Below are 24,556 nucleotides of genomic sequence, written 5' to 3' on the forward strand. Positions count from 1 at the left end.
ACCACTGGGTTTTTGTATTGCAATTTGAATTCATTCCCCCATCTGAAGGCTCTGCCTTTGTATCTAGCCATTATAAATTTGCCATAAGTGTTTTCCCAATATGTTTCAATCCAGCTCCTCAACACTATTTTGAAATTGTGTGAATTTAAATTTTGGAATTTTTTCCTTTCTCTTTAAGGATGCGATTTAATCGGGAGATTAAGTTGAATTTCAAAGATACTTGATTGCCTAGTCCTCTTATGCAGCATCTTTAAGAATTCCAGCTTTAACTTTTATATAACTATGTGTTTATCTGTGCCCACATTATTTTCCAAATAGAAACTAGGGGTGCATCTACACTGCACCATTTTCCTGGAATAACAACCGTTATTCCGGAAAAACAATACTAGCGTCCACACAGCAGTTGTGTCATTTTGAAAGAAAATCAAAATAAGGGAGGGCTTTTTCCAATGTTGGTAAACCTCATTCCATGAGGAACAACGTCTCTTCTGAAAAAGCTTTTTCAGAAGAGGATGTGTGGGAATGCTCCACTGCTGCTATGTTGAAATACCTCCTCACCAGGGCCAGTCTAAGTTATTCCTCCCCAGTGCCTCCTGGGGTTCTAAATCAAGATAGCACCTCTACATTAGGGGAGCCTGCCTTGGACTAATTTTGAGGCTTCCCTGTAGTATGGATGCTCTATTTCAAAATAAGCTATTCCGGAAGATATCTTTCAGGATAGCTTTTTCCAAAATAAGCTTGCAGTGTAGACATACCCTAACATAGAAAATAGGTAGGTAAAGGCCCAGATCTTTATCTGTCAAATAAATTAATGTATCCAGTTGATCAACAGTTCTTTACAACACATATAATTATAGAGTCTAACACTGAACCAAAAATCATTGTCTATAACAGACTTCATAGTGGATTCTAATCTTCATTTCATATCTCACCCAAAAATTACATGCTCTTCTAGGCTTGTTTGTTTGTTCTTCTTGACTTCTGTTATAGTAGCTGAGTTTCCTGACATGTTTTGAAAATGGCTTCATCGTGGAGTTGGCCTCAAGTTACAAAGTTCATATATGGGTGCAGATTTGGACTTGTAGGTGGAGAAGATCATTTCCATGATGTACTCTCAAGGCCATCTATGTTGCTAACATTACTCATGGGAAACTAGTCCAATTAACCTACAAAACTAAAAGTATAGTTAGGTGAAGTAGTTTGCAGCATCCATTGAATGGCTCTCATGGAATAAACAATTAGGAAAATCTTACAAAATACTACTTAGACACCTGCCCTGAGCAAATAACTTTTCTTCAGAAGCAAAGGAACTATTGTTTTTTCATCACTCATGAACATGATTATGGGGGCAAAGCAGAATTTATGCCAAGGTGGCTAATCTGTCGTGACAATTTTGCAAAGCAATAGCAGAATTGATAAGTTACTTAGCTTTTACACTGTCTAGGGTGGGGGTTGCCTTTTTGTTCAATGTTTGCACAGTGCCTAGCATAATGGGGTCCTTGTTCATGGGTGGGATACGTAGGCACTATGGCTGTACAAATAATAATGAAACTACTTAGATGGCAAAGACTAAATCCTGCTCTTCCCTTACTCCAAAGAGTGGTGCATTTCGAGATAAATGAAGTACTCTTGTGAGCAAAATTTGGCTCTATAATCATAAATGGATTGTACACACCCTTTAATGGATCCCATCAGCCATTCCTGCTTAAAAACACAGAGATTCAGGCTTAGGATAAGGAAAACTGTGCGATCCTCTCCGTATAAACATAGAGCCAGGTTGTTTCATTGCCCATCTTCTTTTGTGACTTTCCATGTAACAGTAGAGGCAAAACTGGCCTCATACAATGTATGTTCCTAAAATGCAATGTATATATATTCTCTGTAGTTGCAACCCTAGAAAGAGGGAAATAAATGTTGCATTGTAGTCACATCTTTAGGACAAATGTGGTAGCAGGACCTAAGTCATGGTTCTAAGCAGCCAACAGTAGATTGTATAACTGTACAGAGATGTTATAGATTCCTTTTTTAAACAGAATTCTCTCCACTGAGTGCCTGCATACAGAATCACAGAGTTTAAGGCCAGAAAGGACCAGGAGATCATCTAGTCTTGTCTTTCTATATATCACACCAACTCTACCAGCACCTTCAGACTAAACCTAGCAACAGAATTTAGACCAAAGTATTACAGCCTGCAGGAGCCTAGATTATTACATACCCCCGGCAGAGAATAGGAAGATCAAAGTACATCACTGCCTGTGAACCTCAAGATGAAGGGAAGTGACTGATACATACCCAGGTAATCCTGGCAAGTGACCCACCCCAACATGCTAAAGAGAAAGGGGAAAAATCTCAAGAACACTGCCAATCTGACCTGGGGGAAAATTCCTTCCTGACTCTAAATATGGTGTTCAATTAGACCCTGAGCATGTGATCAAGAAGCAGCCAGCCAAGCACCTGGAGAAAATGCCCTAAGTCACCTAAAAGCCTCCCCCTCCAAAACCTTCTCTCCAGCAGTGGCCCTCCTTGATCCTTCAGAGAAAGTAGGTTTTTTTAACATACAGGCTATGTTAGAGGGGGAGGGAAATCCCTTCCTGACCCCTGCAGGTGCCTGGCTGAAATCCTGAATTGTGAGCTTTCAGGAACATAAGACAAACTGGAAGAGAGTTTCTGGGCTGCTGCACCTTGCCCAGACCATGACAAATAACCCTGTCGTATAAGTGCACTCATAAATGTGTCCAGTCCTCTCTTAAAATTAATTGTTTGCCCCCACAACTCCAGATCTTCACCCTCCAATAGTTAGAAATCTTCTGATTTCCAGTGTGAATTTGTTCACAGCCAGCTAACATCCAGTTTTTCTTGCACTAACATTGTCCATTGGAGCAGGGGTTGGCAACAGGCTGCCAGCGGGCCAGATCTGGCCTGCCAACCCACTAGATCTGGCCCACAGCCCCCTCACTGGAACCCCTTAGGCAGAGATCAGTTTATGTTTTAGAAAATCAGTTGTTCTCCACTCTCAGACAGCTGGGGATGGAGGAAGGAGACTTCTCATGCTGTTCCCCTCTCCCCCAGTAAAATCTCTTAGCTCTCATTGGCCAATCTCTCAGTTTACGGCCAATAGGAGCCAAGAATTTTTGCTGGGGGAACAGGCAGTGGAGGGAGCCTTCTCCCCCTACTCCTCCCCCAGGCCTTTCCCTCCCTCTCATGCCTGGAGCGGAGCCATGTAGAGCAGTGATCAGCCTTCAGCAAGAGCCTGCCTCTGGTACCCCAGTCCCTCCCTAGTGTATACCAAGCCCCTTCTCGTAAGATATGGCCTCCATTCCCCAGATCATCCTCCAAGCTTTTTTGTGTACCTGTTTCAGTTTAAATTCGTCTTTCTTGCACACGATGACCAGAATTGCACATAGTATTCACACAAGATATTATCAGTGCCTTGGACAGTGACATGAAGACTTCTGTGTACAAACATACATTTCCTTTGCCTGTATGATGGTGTGAGTCTACATGCAATGTATGTGTGCAACTATCATTGATGTCAATGAGCCATTAATATTTGTCTAGTAATGTTAGAAATCTAACATTTCTATCAGTGTTTTATCTAGGAGAGAGTATAGCCAAATGGTTCTCAAACTGTGGGTCATGACCACATTTAATGGTAACACCAGGACTGGCATTATATTTGCTGGGATCCAGGCCCGCGTCACCCAGTGAGGAGCAGTGGGGCTTGGGGTCCCCCACCCAGCCTAAGGGGGTGTCAGCCGATGGTCAGGGCAGTGTGTGTGTGTGTGTGTGTGTGTGTGTTACACCCAAGTCTTCAACTGCTGGGACACAAGGCCCCATCGCAGTGGGCAGTCTTGGAGAGACTGACGGGCACCCCAAGGAGTTTAACAACCGTGTCTTTGTCTGCTAGGATCGGGATCCCTTTGCTGACAGATGCCCCAGAGTTTATAGGAAGAGCTTATTACATCTCAGATTTTAACTGCTAGGATACAAGATCTCTTCGCAGCGGGCAGCCTAGGGAAGACTGAGAGATGACCCTACAGATCTGTCCTCTGGAAGTGACACGATCCAAATGCCCAGCTCTTCCTATATCTGTCCGTTATGACTGGCTGAAGTTCTTGTGCTTGGTTCTGTTACAGCAACTGAAGGAGTCAGGTTAAAGCTTAAACAGTTACAGGTTTATTAAAGAAGCTTATAAATCATATGGTTGCAATGGCTATTGCTCTATTTCTTAACTGCTAGCAAATATAGATCTTAAAAATGGTTACAAAGAAAATAAAGATAGAAAATAGAAATAATGGTACCAAGTGACAGCTTAATCTTTAAAGAGCTCTAAGTCTATGTGTACACTTAAGACAAAGGACACATCCAGGTACAATTTTTACCCCCTTCTGTGCCTCTCGACTCCAACGGGTCAAGCCAGGGCCAGTCCCTCAATTCCTAGGAAAGACGAAGATGAGGTGGGCGTCCCCATGCAACCTCGGGAGGTCAAACACCTAACCCGACCAGCAGATAGATGGTAGATTGACACTCAGAGTGTGCTGCTGGACCCATCTTTATACCTGTAGGGGCCCATATCCTCTTTCTTATCTAAGATGCGAAATTGTGTTGGTCTGTCTTTGTGATGTCAGTTCTTACAATGGAGTTTCAACTTAATTTACACTTGCAAGAGAGATAACTAAATTGTGAGTACTGGACTAAATTGTGAGTACTGGACATTTTTTTTTTTTACTGGGCGGGAGATTCCGCCCCCCCTCCCCCCCGGACAGTGTGTGTTCGTATCAATATAGGTTTCAGTCGAGGGTACTCCTCGGCAGCCTCTTCGTCAGCAATTGGCATATCTCTCTTTACAGCCATCCAGGATCGCAGCAGCCTGCATATCCGGGTCTTCTGTTCAAGGCTTTTACAGCTCTGTGTGCCCTGTATGCTCCAGGAAAGCAAAAATGGATGTTACAGGGAGGTTCCTGTCTGGCTACAGGGGGACAGGGCTTGGGCTTTAGGTCCAGCCTGCCTATCTTGCCCCCTCCCTGGGCAACGAGGCTCAGGTGAGCTCAGGCTTCATTCCCCCCTTGTGGGGTCATGTAGTATTTTTTGGTTTTAGAAGCGGGGTGCAGTGCAATGAAGTTTGAGAACTCCTGGAGAACAATGAGCTAGCAGGACTGGTGGATTCTCATTTCAAGCACTGCCACGAGGCCCTCCAATGGGCAGGGGAGGGGTAATTGCTTCAGGGCCTAAAAATTCAAAGGGGCTTGGTGTCTCAGCCACTGTGGCTGCTACTTTGAATTGCTGCCAGAGCACCACTCCACGCAGCTCTGAAGGCTGGGAAGGAAGGCACGCTGTAGTCTGGGCTGACTTCCCCTGGCCCTGCCTCTTCTGCCTGTGGCCCCACCTCTTCTAGGGGTGCAGAGCCAGGCCTTCCCGCATACCTTGCCCCAGGGTTTGCAGTCCTGTCAGTCCTGCTGACTGCCACAGCTCTGTTCTGTGACATTTCAGAGAAGCCGTTTATCCATCTGTATATTGGGTATACTTGTATTTACCTCCACATAGGTGGACTTGCAGGGCTAGTTTTAATAATGTTGATGAAGTGTTTTGAGAACTATAGAAGAAGGATGGTAAGTAAAGGCCAAGCCACATATTTTGCTAAAATAAATTAACAAGCTCCATGGCAGAATTTTCTACTATTACTCTTCTTTTTCCCCTTTATATTTTCTCTGCTGTTTTGATCAGAACATACGTTGTTTATAACCCCTAGTTTACTGGCCCCAAATATCATTACAGCGTCTGCACTATGATATATGTTTGGTTGTTACCCTTTTAATGGATAAAAAAAGATTTAAGTACTTCATTCTGTTGCATTTTGACAGCTGTTAGCCATCATTTTTCCATTCACCTGCATTTAGCAATCCCATAAAGGGAGGCAATCTTAGAACTAACAAGAGCCGGGCACTGCAAGGTGATAATTCTGTATCACTTTGGCCTATAAATACCTGACAGGCTTTGCGCTGAGTCAGCAGTCTGTAACAAAGTGGCAGCCATGCCCTTTTATCTGTGTGAGTGTTTCACAGCAATTGGACTATCAGCCCCTGCAGTGAAAATCCATAGTATCGATCAGGCCATTTCTCCACTGTAATTCTTTTGTAGGAAATCCCTGATGACAAATTTTATCTGCACCACTTTTTGATCGCTGGTTTGATGTAAACGATCTCCAAGGGCAGAGTTAAGCTCTTGGCCGTTCCACATTATCAAGCACTAGCTTTATTTACTGAAACTACACTTGTGGTCACCAAAGAAAATAAAAAGAGAGAGAGAGGCGGCAGAAAATTAGGAGTGAAATAATATTTCAAAGAAGCAGGAGTAGGGGGAAACAGGTACACTAGTTACTTTGTGTCGATTACAAAAGCAGGTGCCACATTTATAATCACAAAAAGAGTAGAAACAGATTTTGCTAAAAATGCCTAGATGGCAGTGGATGGTATATTGAAATTGGAGTGTCTATGGACTTGATCCTGCAAGCCCTTGTTTTTGTGATTGGTCCTGCTAGTTTCAATAGAGCAACACTGAGAAAAGACAGGTCACATGAGTAAAGGGTGAAGAATTAGATTTGACTTCTTTTTCAGATTTATAAATCTACCTTTTACTTTGTTTCTCTAACAAATATGTAAGCGAGGCCATGATGAAGTTTGCTGTCATGGTAAGATCCCCCTCCCTATGGCCCTACCTTGTCTCAAAAGGTTTGGAGGCTAAGCCCAGTTCTTCTACTAATTCAAAAGATACAGGTCTATCAGTATTTGGTAGTGTTAAACCAATGATTTATTTTTAGGCCCTTTAGTCTGTAAATTGAACATGAAAATCCTACAAAACAGACTCATGTGATTCTATCCCTTCTATAGCTGGTCAAAAGCAGAAGCAGAGAGAAACAATAAATACAAAGAACAAAGGAAAGGTGCCGTTCTAGAAGGGGGTCCAGGTTTAGGTATTTCTAATTTTTATTATCTTGCTTGGTCCCCACACAGCTCCTATTGCAAACAAGGGAATGTGTGCACATGTCTTTCTCTGTTAGCTCAATTACCACAACAAATGCAGCACTACAAATTCCAATATAATATAGTCTGTTTGGCTTAAATAAGATGTAGAACAATCTCAGTATAAGCATGGTACTGCATTCTTTGAACCCATCTCCCCTACATATTCCGGGTGACTTTTGAGTGCACAATCCATGTAGGCTGGGGGGGGGGGGGTGTCATAGTTGCATCCCTACTAATATTATAGGCCTGTTTCTCACATATGCAGGCCCATCTGGGTGAGGGGCAGAGGAGTCAACTTCCCCAGGGCCCAGAGTTCCTGGCCACAGCTGGTGTTGCAGTAACAGCAGCAGCAGCCAACAGACCTGGGCCCTTTAAATAGCTGCTGGAGTGCAGCACAGGAGGTTACCTGGGTGAGGCATAGTGCTCCAGCCCCACCTCTTCCACCCAGGGCCCCCCACCTTGCCCAGGGATCTGGTGAGGCTGTTGGCCCCTCTGCATATATGTGGATAAAAACTTTGTCTTCAATGTCTGTTGTACATTAGCCATACTAGGTACGTATTACATACTGTGCTCTTGCTTACATATTTCCTCCGTAGCCAGCTTCTTCAACAAGAAATACTGAAAGGTGCCCATGTTTCTCAAATTATACCATCCAATATGCAGATTTTTTTATTTATTCATAACCCTGAATCTTCCACATGCCCCAAACATGGCATGCAAAGTACAGAACTACTTGGCAAACGCTCTGCTTTAATTTCTTTTCTGATATGTTAGGTACCAAAACAAAATAGGTTGCATAGCAATGAGTTCTTGATTATAAAAACGTCTTTCTGTTTCCACAGTTGTGCTTCAGCATGGAATTATGTCACTCCAATAAAATTCAATCTTATACCTACAGCTACATATTGGGCAGATTAAGTTTAAGAAACTGGAATTAGATGACTGCTGGGGATGGATCACTCGATAAATTATCCTGTTCAGTTCATACTATCTGAATAATTTGGTACTAACCGCTGTCAGAAGACAGGATACTGGCCTGACTTGTATAGACATTCATATAGTCGGGATGATCTCAGTGTGATATATTAACCCTAATTTACAGAGGGCATTAAGTGCACAAATGTATGTGCAAAACAGATATTTGCAAGCACAATACCACATCTTGCACATGCAATTACACAGTTTGCATGCAATTATAGTCCCTACAGACACAAGTCAAGCATGCGTTTATGTGAACATTTTTCATGTCCAGGTCCATACTTAATTCACTGAAAATTTGTCTCATTATTATTGGAGCACTGAAATAGTTTTAGCTGAGTAGTAAAATGACCCATTTTTACTATGTTATTATATGCTTTTTTAAATTAATGGAGATTGCCTATCTCCTAGAACTGGAAGGAACCTTGAAAGGTCATGGAGTCCAGTCCCCTGCCTTCACAACAGGACCAAGTACTATTCCTGACAAATTTTTGCCCCAAATCCCTAAATGGCCTCTACAGGGATTGAACTCACAATGCTGGGCTTAGCAAGCCAACGCTGAAACCACTGAGCTATCCCTCTGCCTTAACTTGCCAAAAGAAGTTGCTTTTCTCATCACTTACTTCAGCAAACTGACTTGTGGTAAGGGAATCAACAGTCATTAGGTTGGAGAACTTTGGGGAAACCATCTTAATTATATGTATAGTTGAATTAATTCAAAAATTTCCCCCATTGGTACTTACTATGTAGACCTATAAGCATGAAGACAAATAACTGATGTTGGGTTGGGAGTTCACAACACATAGAAGACAATAAGAAATATTTATAATTTATTTAGATTTTTAGTGACCAAGTATCTTATGTTCATGGTGCCTCCCATAAAAGAATGGATAGTACAAATAGTGGAGACCTTGAAGTAATTATACAGCTACCAGTACAGTATTACCATGTGTCCAGAAAGTAGTCTTGAATGCATTTTCCAAGCTTGGTCACCCACTCCCTTTCCCAATGCCGAGAGGAGAAGGCATGTCCTTGGAAGCTTAACAAATGCCCTGCCACAGCTCAATTACACTGATAAAGAGGAAGTGCCAGCTCAGATGCAGCTGAGAATTATCACCATGCCATAGGGATGCAGAGGAAGTCTTTGGGGGTAACCACCCAGGACCCTTCCAGCAGCCAGTGCAGATTCCAGCAGTTGGACAGTTTTTGCTCTTTTGTGATTCAATCAGGGTTTCTTTTGCTTGTTTTAAATCTTTAAAAGAAATTCAGCACTGGTGAAATGTACCAGCTTGACAGCTTAGGCAGTCAATTTTGTGTGTGATACAGACACCTGTTCACTAGGAACTGTATTAGGACCACCAACGCAGTTCACTTGAGCTACTGAACAGCCATCATGCAATAATGACTTTCAATTACTACTAACCTGGGCTGGAGTTGAACCCCTGACCTTAAAACAGTCTCTAGCCCATTAACAATCCCCTGATGTTTGACTGTTCTGAAAACAGCATAGGGGCTTTTCCTCTTTATTTCAGTTTTTTTTAAAGTACTTAACATTGCGGGGGAGGGGATTGAAATACTCAATTTGCAGTTTCTCTGTATCTCTACTAGCACATCCAGAAGAACAACTTTCATTTTCACTGAGGATGACTCCTGCTGAAATCAAATTCTTTTTTTCTCTCATTCCTTGATATCCTGTCTCTCTGATACCTTTTGCACACTTAGATTTCAAGAGTAATTAGAAGCTGCTGCCATTGCTCTTTAAATTACAGATGTGAACGTCTGAATCCCATTATGAACCTTAGGATCTCCTGATTAGTAGCTGAGTATGTGGAAGGGCTAAACAAATAACACTCAGTGAGTGATGTACAGCATCTGATTCATTTAGCCAGTTTTTCAACTTGTAGAATATCCACCAGCAGAGCTCAGTTTCCTCAAATTAGTTATTTTAATTGTTTGGGGTTTTTTTTTCCAAAATATTTTTGCTCTGTGGATTGATGACAAACTGTTCTCTGCAAGTATTGGATATTTGAGCGATGTTGGTTAGTTGTGCTTAGTCAGATAAGTCACACAGTATTGATTCTGTTCCTTGAATGGATGAACCATGCCTTGAGTCTTTAAAATGAAGACTTCTCCTTACAAATACAGTCTGTGAGGTAAGGTATTAAACTTAGTTACACATGACTGAAGGCTACTGACCCTCTCACTGCATAATTGCAGCTTGTCACTTACCTGGAAGAAAGGTTTAACTTCTCCTGGAAGGTTTGAGAATGAGTGCTTAGTCCATTTCAAACAGGTTTCTGAGATATTTCCAAATTTCATTCTCCCTCCTCTTGATGGGTTTATGGGGAGTGGGGTTAATTACTTTTCTGATCATAAACAGTCTTGAAATGGACTTTTAAAATGTGGTGCCAGGGAAGATCCTGTTTAGACATTTCTTGCTAGACAAGCCTAGTAAAGGTGATCAGCTTTCAGCTATGTCACATTAGCTTGTAGGTTATATGCACTAAAGTTAATATGCTAAGTGGAAGGATGCTTCTGTATAGCCAGGACAAAGTGCAGTGTTCCAAATGCAGCAGTCAGATTAAAATACAAATGAATCAGGAAGGTTCTCTTACAAATACATAGGATGGCATTCATTATAATCCTGTTTGGTGAACCAAGTCTGATTTTCTGCATACAGAGGATCTGATGTTGACTTACCTGACCCAGTCAGCTGCTTGAGATTTCACCGACTTTCTACCCTTAGACATTTGCCTTACTACAAAATCTAAGGAAAGGGCCATGTTTTTAAATACTCCTAGAAGTGCTATCACTAAATGACATGTCATAACCTCAATCCATCAATCAATCAGCATTGAGTAAAAATGTGGTAGCCTATCCAGAAATTCCTCTTATTCCGATTATACTTCCAAAAGTAACATATTTCAAGGTGACAGTAGAAGCCAAAGATTTTATAGAAAGGTCGTACACAGAAACCCTTTTCCTAGACTTAGCTAAATAGCATTTTTCTGTATCTTCTGTGGCTACGTCTAGTTATACACACAGGCTGTGTCTAGACTGCATCCCTCTGCCGACAGAGAGATGCAAATCAAGCACTTCGGAAGTGCAAATGAGCCCAGGATTTAATTATCCTGGGCTTCATTTGCATACTCACGTTCCGACGCTGTTGCGACGCTTTGCATACTCACATTTTTTGAGGAGTACAGCATCTGCCGAAAAAGCTCCCCGCTGTCAGCAGAGCCATAGCTACACTTTACTTTCTCTTTCAACACTGAGCCTGATTGGCACAGCACCCAAACATGAGTATGCAAATGAAGCTCTCCTGACTGAGGAGAAAGACACTCCCTACATTCCCCTCATATACCAGAGCCTGAGAGGGGCAACCCTAGTAGATTCCTTGTGCTCTAGCCTCATGGTAAGGCAGCAGGGGGCAGGAGAGCCAGTGCAGGCTCCTCAATGCTGGGGGGACCATGAGCTTTGGGGGCCAGATCTAGGCAAGCCAAAGGGGCCGCATCCATACCCCTGGCCTGAGGCTCCCCACCCAGTTGTAGAGTTACAAAAACATGCTTAGTGTTTAGGCTTTATTGAATGTTTGGAAATTGCTACCTGTATTGAAGTCCTTTATAATATCCATATCCCATAAAGTAAGGCTATATTTGAACATTTGCTTTATAAGTTGCAGAAACTATGCTATTCATCAGACAGGAAGAAGCATTAACTAGTGGGGAATATTAAGCTCTTTGTACACACTCACTTATGTCAATATCTTCAAGGGTGTGAATAAGCCACCACGTGAGTAACGTAAATCACACTTTTCTCAGCAACAATATGGACAGCACTATGTCAGCAGGAGAGCTCATGCAGACATAGTTATCTTTGCTCATTGGGATGGGTTATGATGGGAGAGCTCTCTTTTGTTGGCTTAGAGCAGCTACAGAGAGATGTATCTGCACCCCATTAAGCTTTCTACTGTAGCCATAGCCAAAATCTCCAATAAGTGCTGTGCCCTGCCTGACAAAGAAGGCCCACTGACACCCACATGAGCTATTGTGCAATATCTGAGGACAAAAGACTTTATTGATTCCCTATGAAGGGGAGATATGCAAGTGAATTTCTCCCATCAGCTGAATCTGCAACTCAAATCTAAATGGGGGAAGGAGTAAAAAATCCTAACAAGGAGGAGCTGCCTAGACATACAGGAGCAAGGATTACTAAGCACAAGCAAAAGATCTCCAGTGCTGAGCCTAAAATAGCCCTTTAAACATAAAGGGTGTGTCTGGACTACATGGCTCCATCGATGGAGCCATGTAAATAGTTTACCCGACATAGTCAATGAAGTGGGGATGTAAATAATCCCTGCTTCATTAAAATAAAAATGGCCACCTCACTGTGCCGATGATCAGCTGATCTGGCACAGCGCAGCAGTCTAGACGCGGATCGCTTGACAAGGGAAGCCTTTGTCGACCGCTCCTGTAAACCTCGTTTCAGCTGGGGAAATTGAGCTGGGGAAAGAGACCAGTACTTTGGAACTGAGAGTAACCTGAATATTGCTGTGATTTTTGCAATAAGGGACTGTGTGTAACAAAGATAAGGTTAGCTATGTGGCAAGATATATCGGAGTACCCAAAAGAACTGCCTGTGACTCTTTGTTAAGGTTGTTACTGTGGCTGAGGAGTTCACACTTGATAACTGCTTGGTGACACAATGATTTAACTGACAACCAATTTGGAGCTGGTGCTCTCTTTCCTAATAATCTTCTCTTAGCTTGCTATACTCTCAAGCCAATATAGGACAGCTTGAGGGGGTCATTTCCAGAATGTAGGTAATTTTATGCATATAATATTCTGGTGACCACCTGTTATGTATCAGAACGTTATATAAAGTGTGCTAGACAGCTCAGAGTAGTAATACGAAGACCGTGAATAGGATTACGAACCAGGAAGGACAGAGGAGGCAGAGAAAGCATGAGACAGGTTTACCGCTATGATATTATGTGGTACTCAGTAGAGACCACGGCACAGCATGGTAAAGCAAACAAAATAATGATTTGTACACAGCAGACTGAATCCTCACTTGTGTCAAGATCAGGTTTGATGTAGCTGAAGTGGGGAAGGCAAAGATGGCTTTAAGTCACCTTTCTGTCCTCCCTAGGATCGTGGAGTAAGAGATTGGCTTAAAGCAGGTTTAGGGATAAACACCAGAATAAGAATCCCGACACAGGGTTCTATACTGAAATAACTATTCCAAAATAACTGTAATATTCCAGATTAGCTTTTTTGGTAAATTCCAAAGTGTAGACAAGCCCTTATTAATTTCCTTCCTATAATACTCATGCATGCATGAGTGTAAATTGCCTACTATACAACTTATATTTTATCTAGCGTGGAACAAAGTTGCAGGGATGATTACTGCACCTACAAATTTAAGTACACAATTATGCATGAATTGTCAGGCTAAATCATCTGGAAATCTAGAAAAATAGTTTTTTTTACTATTCCCTGTCTCATTGTGGAAGAACAAGATACCACAGACCATCAAGCACAAAGGGTCAGTTCTTTCACAGTGGAATTTTATACTATCACCAAAGAAAAAGTCATCACCTAAGTTTGTGTGTGTCCCTTTACTTACCGATAGTGGCATATTAAGGTTCTCACTACTGCTGAAGAGAAAAATTCTCTACTGGTGTGAATGGGTAATACTCCATTGAAGACATAGAACTATATGTATTTAGACAAGCAGACAATTTGGCTCATAAGTTTTTGCACAGTCCTTTCTTAAACAGGATAATTTAAAAACATACAGCTCTCCAGTCAGAATGTACTTGTAAAAATAAATTTGATATTTATTATTCAACCATGTAATATCCTCTGCTTATACAGCTTCCCCAGGGATAGCCTTATGTAGTAAAGCTCTTATGTTATCTAAAGTGCTTTTATGTTATCCAAACCCTTTTTCTTCTTTCAAACTCTCTTGCTCCTGCTTGTCACTCTCTCTCTTCTTCTTGTCCCTTCTTCATATTTCTTTAGGAAGTGCCAGTCCAGCAAAGTGTGGTACTGGGGAAGCAGACAGAGGCAGCCCAAGACAATCTGCTACCTTAGGCAAAACTTCAGTGTGCCACTCACTTTTAACTCCCTAAATAGAGGTTCTCGTCCAAGGATGTGTGTTGGACTTTGGGAGAAGGAGGGAGAGGTAATGATATTGAGCCTTCTGATGGGTCAGTGCTTTTGGTAAGTGTGGGGAGGCCAGCTTGCAATATTGCTCACTCCAGTTTGACCCAGCCAGACGTAGGGGTGGCCAGGCCAAATTTGAGTGGCTCTGTGACCAGGTGTAGAGTCATGGCACCACTTTGTTTTGGCTCCACCACCTTGACATAGCAGCCGTGGAGTAGCTGGGCCAAATCTGAGTGAGTGGTGTTTCTACCTGGCACAAAGGGCTTGCAGCACCACTAAAGTTTGGCTCTGTCATCTTAGGCAGAATAGGCCAACCTAGGCAGCCGCCTCATTTGCCTGGAGCTACAGTGGTCCCTGGAAGCAGAGATGAGTAGCCACTACAGAACATCAGAATGGCCTTAAATAATGATTGCACAACATAATAATGGGTAATGGTAATGGTGTAGGCTGAGTATATGTTAACTCCATGGAAGATCTAAGCTTTGGATCTTATTTACACCAGAGTAAATCTTGACTGCTTCCATAAAAGTCAATAGACTCACCACTGTCACACAATATACATGAGACCAGAATCAAGCCATAGGAATAGTGAACAGTGAGGTTACCCTTCCAGAGAACTGCTTTACACCAGCTGAGGATCAGTCCATTTCTCTTGCTGGACTTTGTGGCCATATTTATCTATGGTCCTGTGTATAAAATCTTCCTAGATTGCATCCTAATCTTTCCCTGTTGCACTAGACAGACGGAGAGATGGCTTAGTAAATGGCAAACAGATCGTATTTTAAATCTGCTACACCACACATCTCATGAGAAGCTATTAAGAGTCTTGGAGGAGGTAGATCAGTAAGCTGGGTACTGAAAAGCTAGCACCCACATAGGGCATAGAAATGAGACTGGGGTGTATTTTGGGTGTGTTGGTGTAGACGTGGTAAAGTGTGTGCCTGTGGATGGAGGAGTGGAGAGTAGGCTATTAGGTGGCTTAGCTGTACATTTCCTTCGTATTGAGTCAAAAATGCTACATGTGGCGTGCAGCAACATTATCATGTTTAATGCCCAGCCAAGGAACCCCAGATTTCACTCTGATGGAAATTCAGTGTACAAGGCCTGTACAAGTCCCTCTTACCAATTAAGCTCCCTATGGGTCTATGTGGGTATGTCTACACTACCACCCTAGTTCGAACTAGAGTGGTTAATGTAGGCAACCGGAGTTGCAAATGAAGCCCGGGATTTGAATTTCCCGGGCTTCATTTGCATATTGCCAGGCGCCGCCATTTTTAAATGTCCGCTAGTTCGGACTCCGTGCCCGCGGCTACACGCAGCACGAATTAGGTAGTTCGGATTAGGCTTCCTATTCCGAACTACCGTTACTCCTCATGGAACGAGATGTACCGGTAGTTCGGAATAGGAAGCCTTATCTGAACTACCTAGTTTGTGCCGCGTGTAGCCGCGGGCATGGAGTCCGGACTAGCGGACATTTAAAAATGGCGGCACCCGGCAATATGCAAATGAAGCCCGGGAAATTCAAATCCCGGGCTTCATTTGCAACTCTGGTTGCCTACATTAACCACCCTAGTTCGAACTAGGGTGGTAGTGTAGACATAACCTGTATGAGCTCAGCAAGCTATAAGGCTGTGGAGAGTGTCTTTTTCCTTTCCCCTCCTCCCCCCACCTCTTTGTACTGTGGGACTAGTCTCCATATATAGTCTCTGTAATAATTTGGGGGCAACACTGGGAAGGATCAAGTGGGGCTATGGATCCACGGATGCAGTATAGTGTATTTCATGCAACAAATCTGGAAGGGCTGCAGCCAGTCCCACCAATGGGGGGACAAAGCGAGCCAATTGTTCTGGGGCCTGGTGATACAAAGGGTCCTGGGGATGTGGACACAATTTCTGCTGCATTAGCAGCAGCGGTGGCCTGAGCTCCAGCCCTTTAAATCACTGCCAGAGCACCATGCAGCATGCTCCAAGCAGCACTAAGAGCTGGAGGAGCACACCACACTCCAGGTAGTGCCGAAGGCTGGGGGCAGGGCAAGCTGTACTATGGGCAGAGCTGAAGGCCAGCTGCCCTCGGCCCTGCCCTTTCTGCCTTACAGGAGCATGGGGCTGGCCCCATCCACCTTGCCCAGGGGAGGCTGTCAGCTCTGCTGACTGCAGCCATTGTTCTGGCACAGAGAAAGTCCTGCATCCTTACCATGGGTCAGTGCAGTTAATTTTCTTCCCCATGTTCCAGTCACATTGAGTAGAAATGCAAATGCCTTATACAGGTGATGTGAATTTCACTCTTTATTAGCAGTGCTCTTCCGTACAGTACTTCTGCCAAGCGCTGAGCAGAAATGGCTGCTTTTACCAAAGAAGCTGCAGCCAGTACCATCCTCCTGTGAGCCAGAAAGGAAATGCAACAGCCAAATGCATCCCCTGATGGGATTTAGTCAATCACATCTACAATATCTCCTGACCTCAGCTTTCATAGAGGTCAAGAACCCAAGTCTGCTTTTGATCCCAGGTCACTGCACAATAAGTTGCTGCCATGCTCTGGGCGATAATAAGCTCTTGATTTTTCAGCTGGGGGATAGAGTGATGGAAAACAAATGCCCAAAACAACCAAGATCGGTTTGGAATCTAGTGCAAGGGAGAGACACATGCCTGCTCTGGGGAAATGTAGACTATTAATTAGGCTGCACCCTTTGATATTTACCTTTGAAAGCAGTGCACTGAACAACACAATGCATTGCCCCTCGTTTTAACGTTGGGCATGGCATGGTGCATAGGCTTCCATCGTGTGTAATGGAAGTTGACAGAAATTTAGAAAAAGTTGGTTTTAGATTGAGAGGCCGTGATCAATTCTGACAGCATCTTGCTCAGCTCGATATTATTTCTGAACTGCCTAGAACCAAATGCCAGTGAGCAGCGCATGTCTTCCCAAAGTTCAAGAGGGTAGATGCAAACACAGGCCATAAAAGACCTGCATGTCTTGAGCTTGTAAGAGTCGTAATTCTTTCCAGCAAAGTTACCTTTCCTGTTTCTATGAATTACTCTTACATTCTTGTAAGAGATATGGTTTGAGGTATTTATGGTGCATTCAATTCTGCTATCATTGATTTACTGGACTAAACCTGCTCCAGGATATGATGTAAAGCCCCTAATTCCAAAAAACCTCTTACATCTTGGTGAGAACAGCATTTTCTGCCCTGTTGCCCTCAAGCAGATGACCAATGGAGATAAACCGAGGGCACTCCACTCTCGGTTGCAATGTGCTTGGTGATGTGAAGGAATCAATCAGACAAAAGCAGATTATTAGAGTGTCTGAGAGAGATCAAACATTGTTGGCATCTTCACCCACACACGGTTGATTTACAGGCAAGCTGATAAAGTGCTGCAGCTCACTGTCAGAAGTACATGACAGCTCCTCTAGCTCTATGGATAAATTATTGCTGAAGCCCATGATAACATTTCTCCACCTAGCAACCAAACATTACAGGATGTGGCTTTTAGTACTAGAAGCCAAAATGATACAAAGAGAAACATAGGAACTCTTCAAGCAGGAAGGTAGCACAAACTAAGAGGGAAATGGTTTACTGGGATCACACACACACAAACTATGTGTGCATGTCTGTATCTACACAGAGGAGGATGTAAGTAATAGGCAACTTTTTAGAATTGCAAACTTGGAAATTCATATGCAAAATAATCCTGCATAATCTGGGTATGCAAATACTGCTAGAGCGTGCCCATTCATGGTAATCATGCAGTAGTATATGCATACAAATTATGGCACACAGTTTCAGATTTCAGGGTCATTGTCTGAGGTTTCATATTTGTTCACGTCTCAAACACAGTAATTTTTAGAGCCGTGCCTTTATCTTCACTCCTCTTTCAACTTCACAAATATGCACAAACACGCAGAAAAAACAAGCCGTTCAATTAGGTTTGTGCTACTGACTGGAGAAGATACTAGTGATATGGAGATAAGCAAATGATCTTGCTGGATATGGCAGCCTCACAGTACTTTTAAAAACAATGATCTGGAAGATAACATTAAACAAAAATATAGTTCAGATCATTTAAAGATGTAGATTGTATTTTACTGCCATCTACTATTTTACGTTAATTCTAATGCATACTATTTTATATTATTAGACTGTAGATTTAGTCAATTGGCTCTTGCCCTAAAATTAAACTGAATTAATAGCATTATTAGTTATTAGAGCAGTAAGTGTTGAAATATATCCCCTAAAAAGGGTAAATTAAGCACCGGCTCAGGAACTCAATCTTTCAAAGATTAAAGGGGCACTATAAACTTAAAATCTAGACATTTTCAAACATTGAGTTAAAAAGTAATTTCAAATCCTACTCTGACTCAAAATCACCTTGACTATTTGTTGTTTTAGTATACATCTTTATATTGTTTTTAAAGTTTTTTAAATCACTGTTGCTGTGTGAAATACCCACACACAAAGAAGAGTGGGAAAAGAAGTATATAAAGAAAGCAATGAAACTGTACATAATATGTTGCCTAGTGAACAAACTTAAAACACTGAATTTTTCTCTCTCTTTCAGTTCCTCCAGTAATAGAAGTCAGATGTACTTGGAAAAAATAGTAGGTGAGAAATTTTGAAGCATAACTATAAATTTTTGAGTTGAAGGTGTTCCTTTAATAATTCCTTATGTTACACTATGAATTTGTTTCAGTTCTCCTTATACAGACAGCATTCTCATTGGCTTTACTCAAAGTTCTGTTTGTCAGATCTAGTACTGGGTCCTTGTGAACCTAAATTTCAAGAACGGCAGTTGCACATCTAATTTATGCCTATGCAATTATTGCCGTGATTGAGTGCAGTCAAAGCAAAAGGACCCACAAGTCTTTGCCTAATTAACCATTTACACATGCCATTGGATGCTTTGTGTACACAATTGCAATAATTGCCTGTGCAATTTTGACTATGTGGGCCTAACTAAAGCATTTTCTTTGATTTAATATCACTCACTCTTCTCTCTGGATTATTTGAAAGGTGTTCCTCTCTACTTTGGTTCTCTGTGTCACGATATGAGAGAAGGATTCTGTGGTTGCTAGTCATATTCTAAAATACCAATATACTGTTTAGCATAATCTTACACACACACCAATATATACATACACTACAGATCAGTTTTCAGTGGACTGTGTGACTCCTGTAAGTGGCTTCATCCTTGCTACACTGAAAAATTACCCATAAATATTTCACCATTGTATTTTTATTACCGTCAAATTTGTTTTATGTACTTATTATTTAAGGGATAATAGAGCGGGTGTCCCATTTTATGAGGCAATAATCTGGTTTGCTTTGGCTCTATAGTTTATCCCTACCAATGCCAATGAGATGCATTATTGCTATGGAAATGGGGAGCTTGTCCTATTATAGTAATAATGTCCTATACTTCTATAGCACCTTTCATCTCAGAAGAATCTCAAAGCACGTTACAAATCCTATTAGATTGATAACAACAAGGGGTTACGTCAAGAATTATCTCAACAACACCCGTTTTGGAATCAGGGCCAAACCCAGTGTTTAGACAGATTGTGCCTCCTCTCCTCATCTTCCTCTTGTGTATACCATTGTAACTCAACCAACTTGGGGTAGGCAGGTAGAGAACGAGGCCCAAGGTGCTGATGGATGTCACTGACTCTGAGACCATGTACTGTAGCATATGAGCATGACGCCCTTCTTCTCAGACATCATGCTAACACCGCTTTGTAAATGTATGAAGCCATTTTCTATTAACAAAAATGTCTTGAGATGGATAGGTCCCATACAGAGCCAGCCTGTCTAATTATTGGAAGGCTGGCTAGAAACCACATCAAAGGAGAGTGATTCCAACACTCCATTAGACAGTGTTCTTATTCCAGATGATTTAGAGTGAATTTCCTCTGCACAGGCACAAAGTTAGACAGAATTAGTATCTTTTGCAAAATACTGGGACTGCTTCCAGACATACATATTCTGTTCCATTTAGTTTGGTTTTGCACTGCATCAGTGGTGAAAGTAGCATGTAAGTCTAGACTGGGCTGTTGTCTCACTGGCAATCAGTGAGTAAAGAAGAGATTCAGATTGCCTAATAGCCCAAAGTGGCCTGTTCCACTTGAGCTCTTGGTTAGTCTCTGAATAATGCTATACAATGTCCCCACATGCCCACCTCTTCAGCTAGTTCTGGTGTGGCAGTATGACAAAATACCTCAATATTTCTGGGGCTACATACTCCTCCAGACCCTGTGATTACAATGTTTCTTGTCAGTTGTATTGGGTTCTGGGGAAAGAGTTGCCATACTGAGATTAGGCTGCTAATATATGTTATCAGAGGAGGGAGGAAAGGATTTATCCCCAATATGCTGTTGCTTCTACCACTTTGTTTTCTCTTCCTTCTTTTTCTTTCTCTTCATCCAGCTGAGGAGTCATAACAGTAACAATATTTATTATTTAAAATACCATCAAATAATAGTTTCATTTGTACTTGTGCCTCAAAGTGGAAGCTCTGGTATTGAGGACCACACCTTTAAAGTCTGAGCTTTCGAAACTGACGGAGTGGGCAGGGCACTGGGAATATTATTGTGTTATGCACAGCTAGTTGGAACCCAATACCCAATAAGGCAGATCTCTTGCTAGAATCTTAGGTACTGGGGGCATGTCTGCACTACATGGAAGATTGATGCTGCTGCAGTCAATCTTCCAGGGTTCAATTTAGCTGATGAAGTATAGACCCGCTAGATCAAACTCAAAAGGTTTGATTTAGCTGGTGTAATATAGACCCACTAGATCAAACCCCATGAGTTCCAGTACTCCTGCTCCTCGCAACTTCCCACTGTGTGGACAGGAATTTAAGATACATCAATTCCAGCTGCATAATTTACAGTTATGTATCTTCCTTTGACCTTTCCCTTTAGTGTAGACCAGGCCTGAGTGAACACCACAAAAGTGAACCCTGCTTAAACAGAATCATTTTTGGTTAAGGAAGTTAGGAATATAAATTGCATATGCTCTTTTCGCATCAATGACCCCTGTTTCTTCCCTTTGTAGGACATACTCTGAAAGACACAGGTATTTTCCACTGACATTAAGGGCATATGTGTGTATCCATACAGTCCCAGTTGGGTAGACTGAGTCCATAAACTCCTTCCATACGTTATAACGCTAATGTTAGAAAATCTGGAATCTCTTGTGATTTTTACTTTTCTAAGAAAACACGGTCAAGTTACTAGGCTTAATATAGCACGGTACTTAAAATCACCCCTACTCAGCATAGTAGATAAGTAGTCAATGATCACTGAAGCAGTAAAATAATAAGGCTAGGTCTACACTAGATCTGGAAGATTGGGATAAGGTACACAACTCCAGCTATGTAAAATATGTAGCTGGAGTCATTTTACCTTAAGCTGAGCTTGGCACCACCTTCACAGAGAGAGGCCAATGGGAGCAAATTCTCCTGTCAACGTCCCTTACTCCTTACAGCTACGAGAAGTACCGGCACCGATCAGAGTCACCCTCCATGTTTGATTTAGCAGGTCTTAACTAGATCTGATAAATCGAACAACAGAAGATCAATATCTGGCATGGCAAGTGAAGATGTGGCCTAAGTCAGTGAGACATAAGTACATACTTTAAACTGAGCATAGGTTAAAGTGTTTTGCAGAATTGAGATTCTAACATTGTAAGATGCAAACCATGCTGCATAGAGATGCTGCACTGTACAGCACCTAGTACTTTGAAAATTACCTTAGGTCGATGAGTGTATCAGAGAGAAAAGGAGCCAGACAAATCCAATAAACTAGCAGTGAAATGCTTCTAGAAAATCTTGCATTTCTTAATATATTTTTTAAATTATCATTGTGATAGGCTTGTGGAGAAACACAATAACTCAAAAAACCCACACAGAAACATACACTGAGGTTGTTCATGTGGAAGAGTGGCTTATTTTTTGCTAGTGATGGGCTCAAGTCTCAAAATTTCCAAACACAGGAAAGTCTGACAGTTCATGGAGACAAGGAATTGGCTCAAGTCTATCTCTGCTTTCAGTGTTCTGTATCTTGTATAAACAAGCATACTCAAAATGTACTACTTTTCAATAAATGCTGATGCAAACAAAGGAACAAATCCTGCAGTTTTCAAAAAGAGTTAAGGGCTACAGGTCAGATTTTAAAGGTTTTTCATAAATTCATATCTTCCAAAGCCAAAAGGGACCATTGTCGTCATCTAGTCTGACCTGACCTAGAAGACTTGAACTTCTCTAGAATAATTCCCAGTACATATTTTCAAAAAACATCCAATCTTGAATTAAAATTGTCAGTGCTTGAGAATCCACCAGGCCTGTTGGTAAATTAAGAACATAAGAATGTCTATATTGGGTCAAAACAATGTTCTAGCCCAGTATCTTCTCTTTTGACAGTGGCTAACGGCAGTTACTTCAGAGGGAAGAAACGGAACAATGTAATTATCTAATGAACCATTTCCTATCATCCAGCCCCAACTACTGCTTGTTAGAGATTTAGGAACACCCAGATCATGGGATTGCAACTCTAATGATTTTGTCTATTAACCATTAATGAACCTATCTTCCATGAGCTTATCTGATTTTTGGGGGGGTGGGGGGGAGGGACCCAGTTCTGAAATTTCATATTTGAGTTCTTTCAGAACTTTTGGATAAGTACCATTGGGTCCTGGTGACCATTATAATTTAATTTATCGGTTTGTTCCAAAACCTCCTTACTGACACCTCAATCTGGGACAGTTCCTTAGGTTTATCACCTAAAAGAAAGGGTCAGGTATGGGAATCTCCCCCACATGCTCTCCAGTGAAGACCAATGCAAAAAATTCATTTAGTTTCTCCTCAATGGCCTTGTCTTCCTTGAGTGCACCTTTAGCACCTTGGTCATCCAGTGGCCCCCATGCCTACTTGACAGGCCTCCCACTTCTGAGGCACTTAAAAAATTGCTGTTAGTTTTTGTCGTTTGCTAGTTGCTCTTCTTACTATTTTTTGACATGCCTAATTATATTTTTACACTTGACTTGCCAGAGTTTATGGGCCTTTCTGTATTCCTCAGTAATGTTTGACTTCCATTTTTTAAAAGATTCCTTTTTGCTTCTAACTGCCTCTGTTATTGTGTTGTTTAGCCATCAGGGCAGTTTTTTGGTTCTCTTACTGTTTTTGTTTTGTTTTGTTTTGTTTTGATTTGGGGGATACATTTAGTTTGAGCCTCTGTAGTAGTATTTTTAAATAGTTTCCATTCAGTTTGGAGGCATTTTATTCTTCATTTGTTTAACTGGCTTCTTCATATTTGTGTAGTTCCCCTTTTTGATTTAAAAGCTACAGTGATGAGTTTCTTTGGTGTTTTTTCCCCTACATGGATGTTAAATTTAATTACACAATGCTAGCTATTTCTTAGCAGTCTGCTATACTCTACTCTTGTACCATATTCTGTGTTCTGCTTAGGACTAAATCAAGAATTATTGCCTCTGAATTAGCTGGTCCAAGATCCAGTCATTAATGGTGTCTAGAAACTTTTTCTCTGTATCCTGTTTTGAGTTGATGTGTACCTGTCAATATCAGTGTAGTAAGATAAAGGCCTGAAACAAAAGTCCATGTAGCACAGGCCTTGTTTGAGGCCTGAGGCCTATCTAACAATTGACAACACTTGGCTAAAATAAAACAAAGTTAAGCTGGGAGCAAGAGGCAAGCCCTTGATCACAGAACTTGGCACAAATAGGGCTGACAGTCCAAAACACTAATTAGTAACAGGCCCAGGTATAGAACAGTAATTGGTACTAAGTACCAATTGTAAAACAGTAATTGCTACTGGTCATAAGTTGAAAGCACATTCCGAAAGGATGGTGCCACCAGCACATTAAAAAAGACCTTGATACCCACACTCCCCACAGATACCAACCCAGGTATAGGAAAGGGTCTAAAAGGATGGATAGAGATGATCTGATCAAACCACGAGGAATAGGGTGATGAGTGATATCTAAGTAGCATCAGAGGGTGGCAACCTGACACACAACTACTCACAGCTACTAATGTACTTAACTTAACAATGAACATGGCCAGGCGCCTTCAATCTTTCTCTGATTTGTGGTCTTTGGGGGCTCTCTTGAATTCTGCTGTGTTGACTAATTGCACAAGTCAACATGGCACACATCATAGAGCACACACACGCAGCCTTCTGGTTATCATCACTGATGGAATAGGAGACCTATCAGGACATCACGAAAATAAATCCTGACCCTACAAGGGGTGGCCAACCCGCAGCTCTCAAGCCACATGTGGCTCTTTGCTTAAAGAAATGCGACTCTTGCTAGTTCTGAGCCATGTGCCCGGACTGCTCACGGCCGGCCATTCTGCAACGCGCCCAAGCACC

The 24,556-nt window shown here is 41.9% G+C and overlaps 1 long non-coding RNA gene across 1 annotated transcript in view; it reads left to right on the plus strand.

Moving 5' to 3' along the window:
- The window catches only part of LOC149523462 (uncharacterized), a 38,968-nt gene extending 17,765 nt beyond the window's left edge, over positions 1–21,203 (plus strand). Inside the window, exon 2 of the long non-coding RNA XR_016347032.1 lies at positions 18,730–21,203. This is a non-coding gene — a long non-coding RNA (uncharacterized LOC149523462). The remainder of the gene's footprint in view (positions 1–18,729) is intronic.
- The last annotated feature ends 3,353 nt before the right edge of the window (positions 21,204–24,556 follow it).

This window comes from Pelodiscus sinensis, chromosome 17 (assembly GCF_052426305.1).
Source record: "Pelodiscus sinensis isolate ZL-2025 chromosome 17, ASM5242630v1, whole genome shotgun sequence".
NCBI classification, from domain to species: domain Eukaryota; kingdom Metazoa; phylum Chordata; order Testudines; family Trionychidae; genus Pelodiscus; species Pelodiscus sinensis.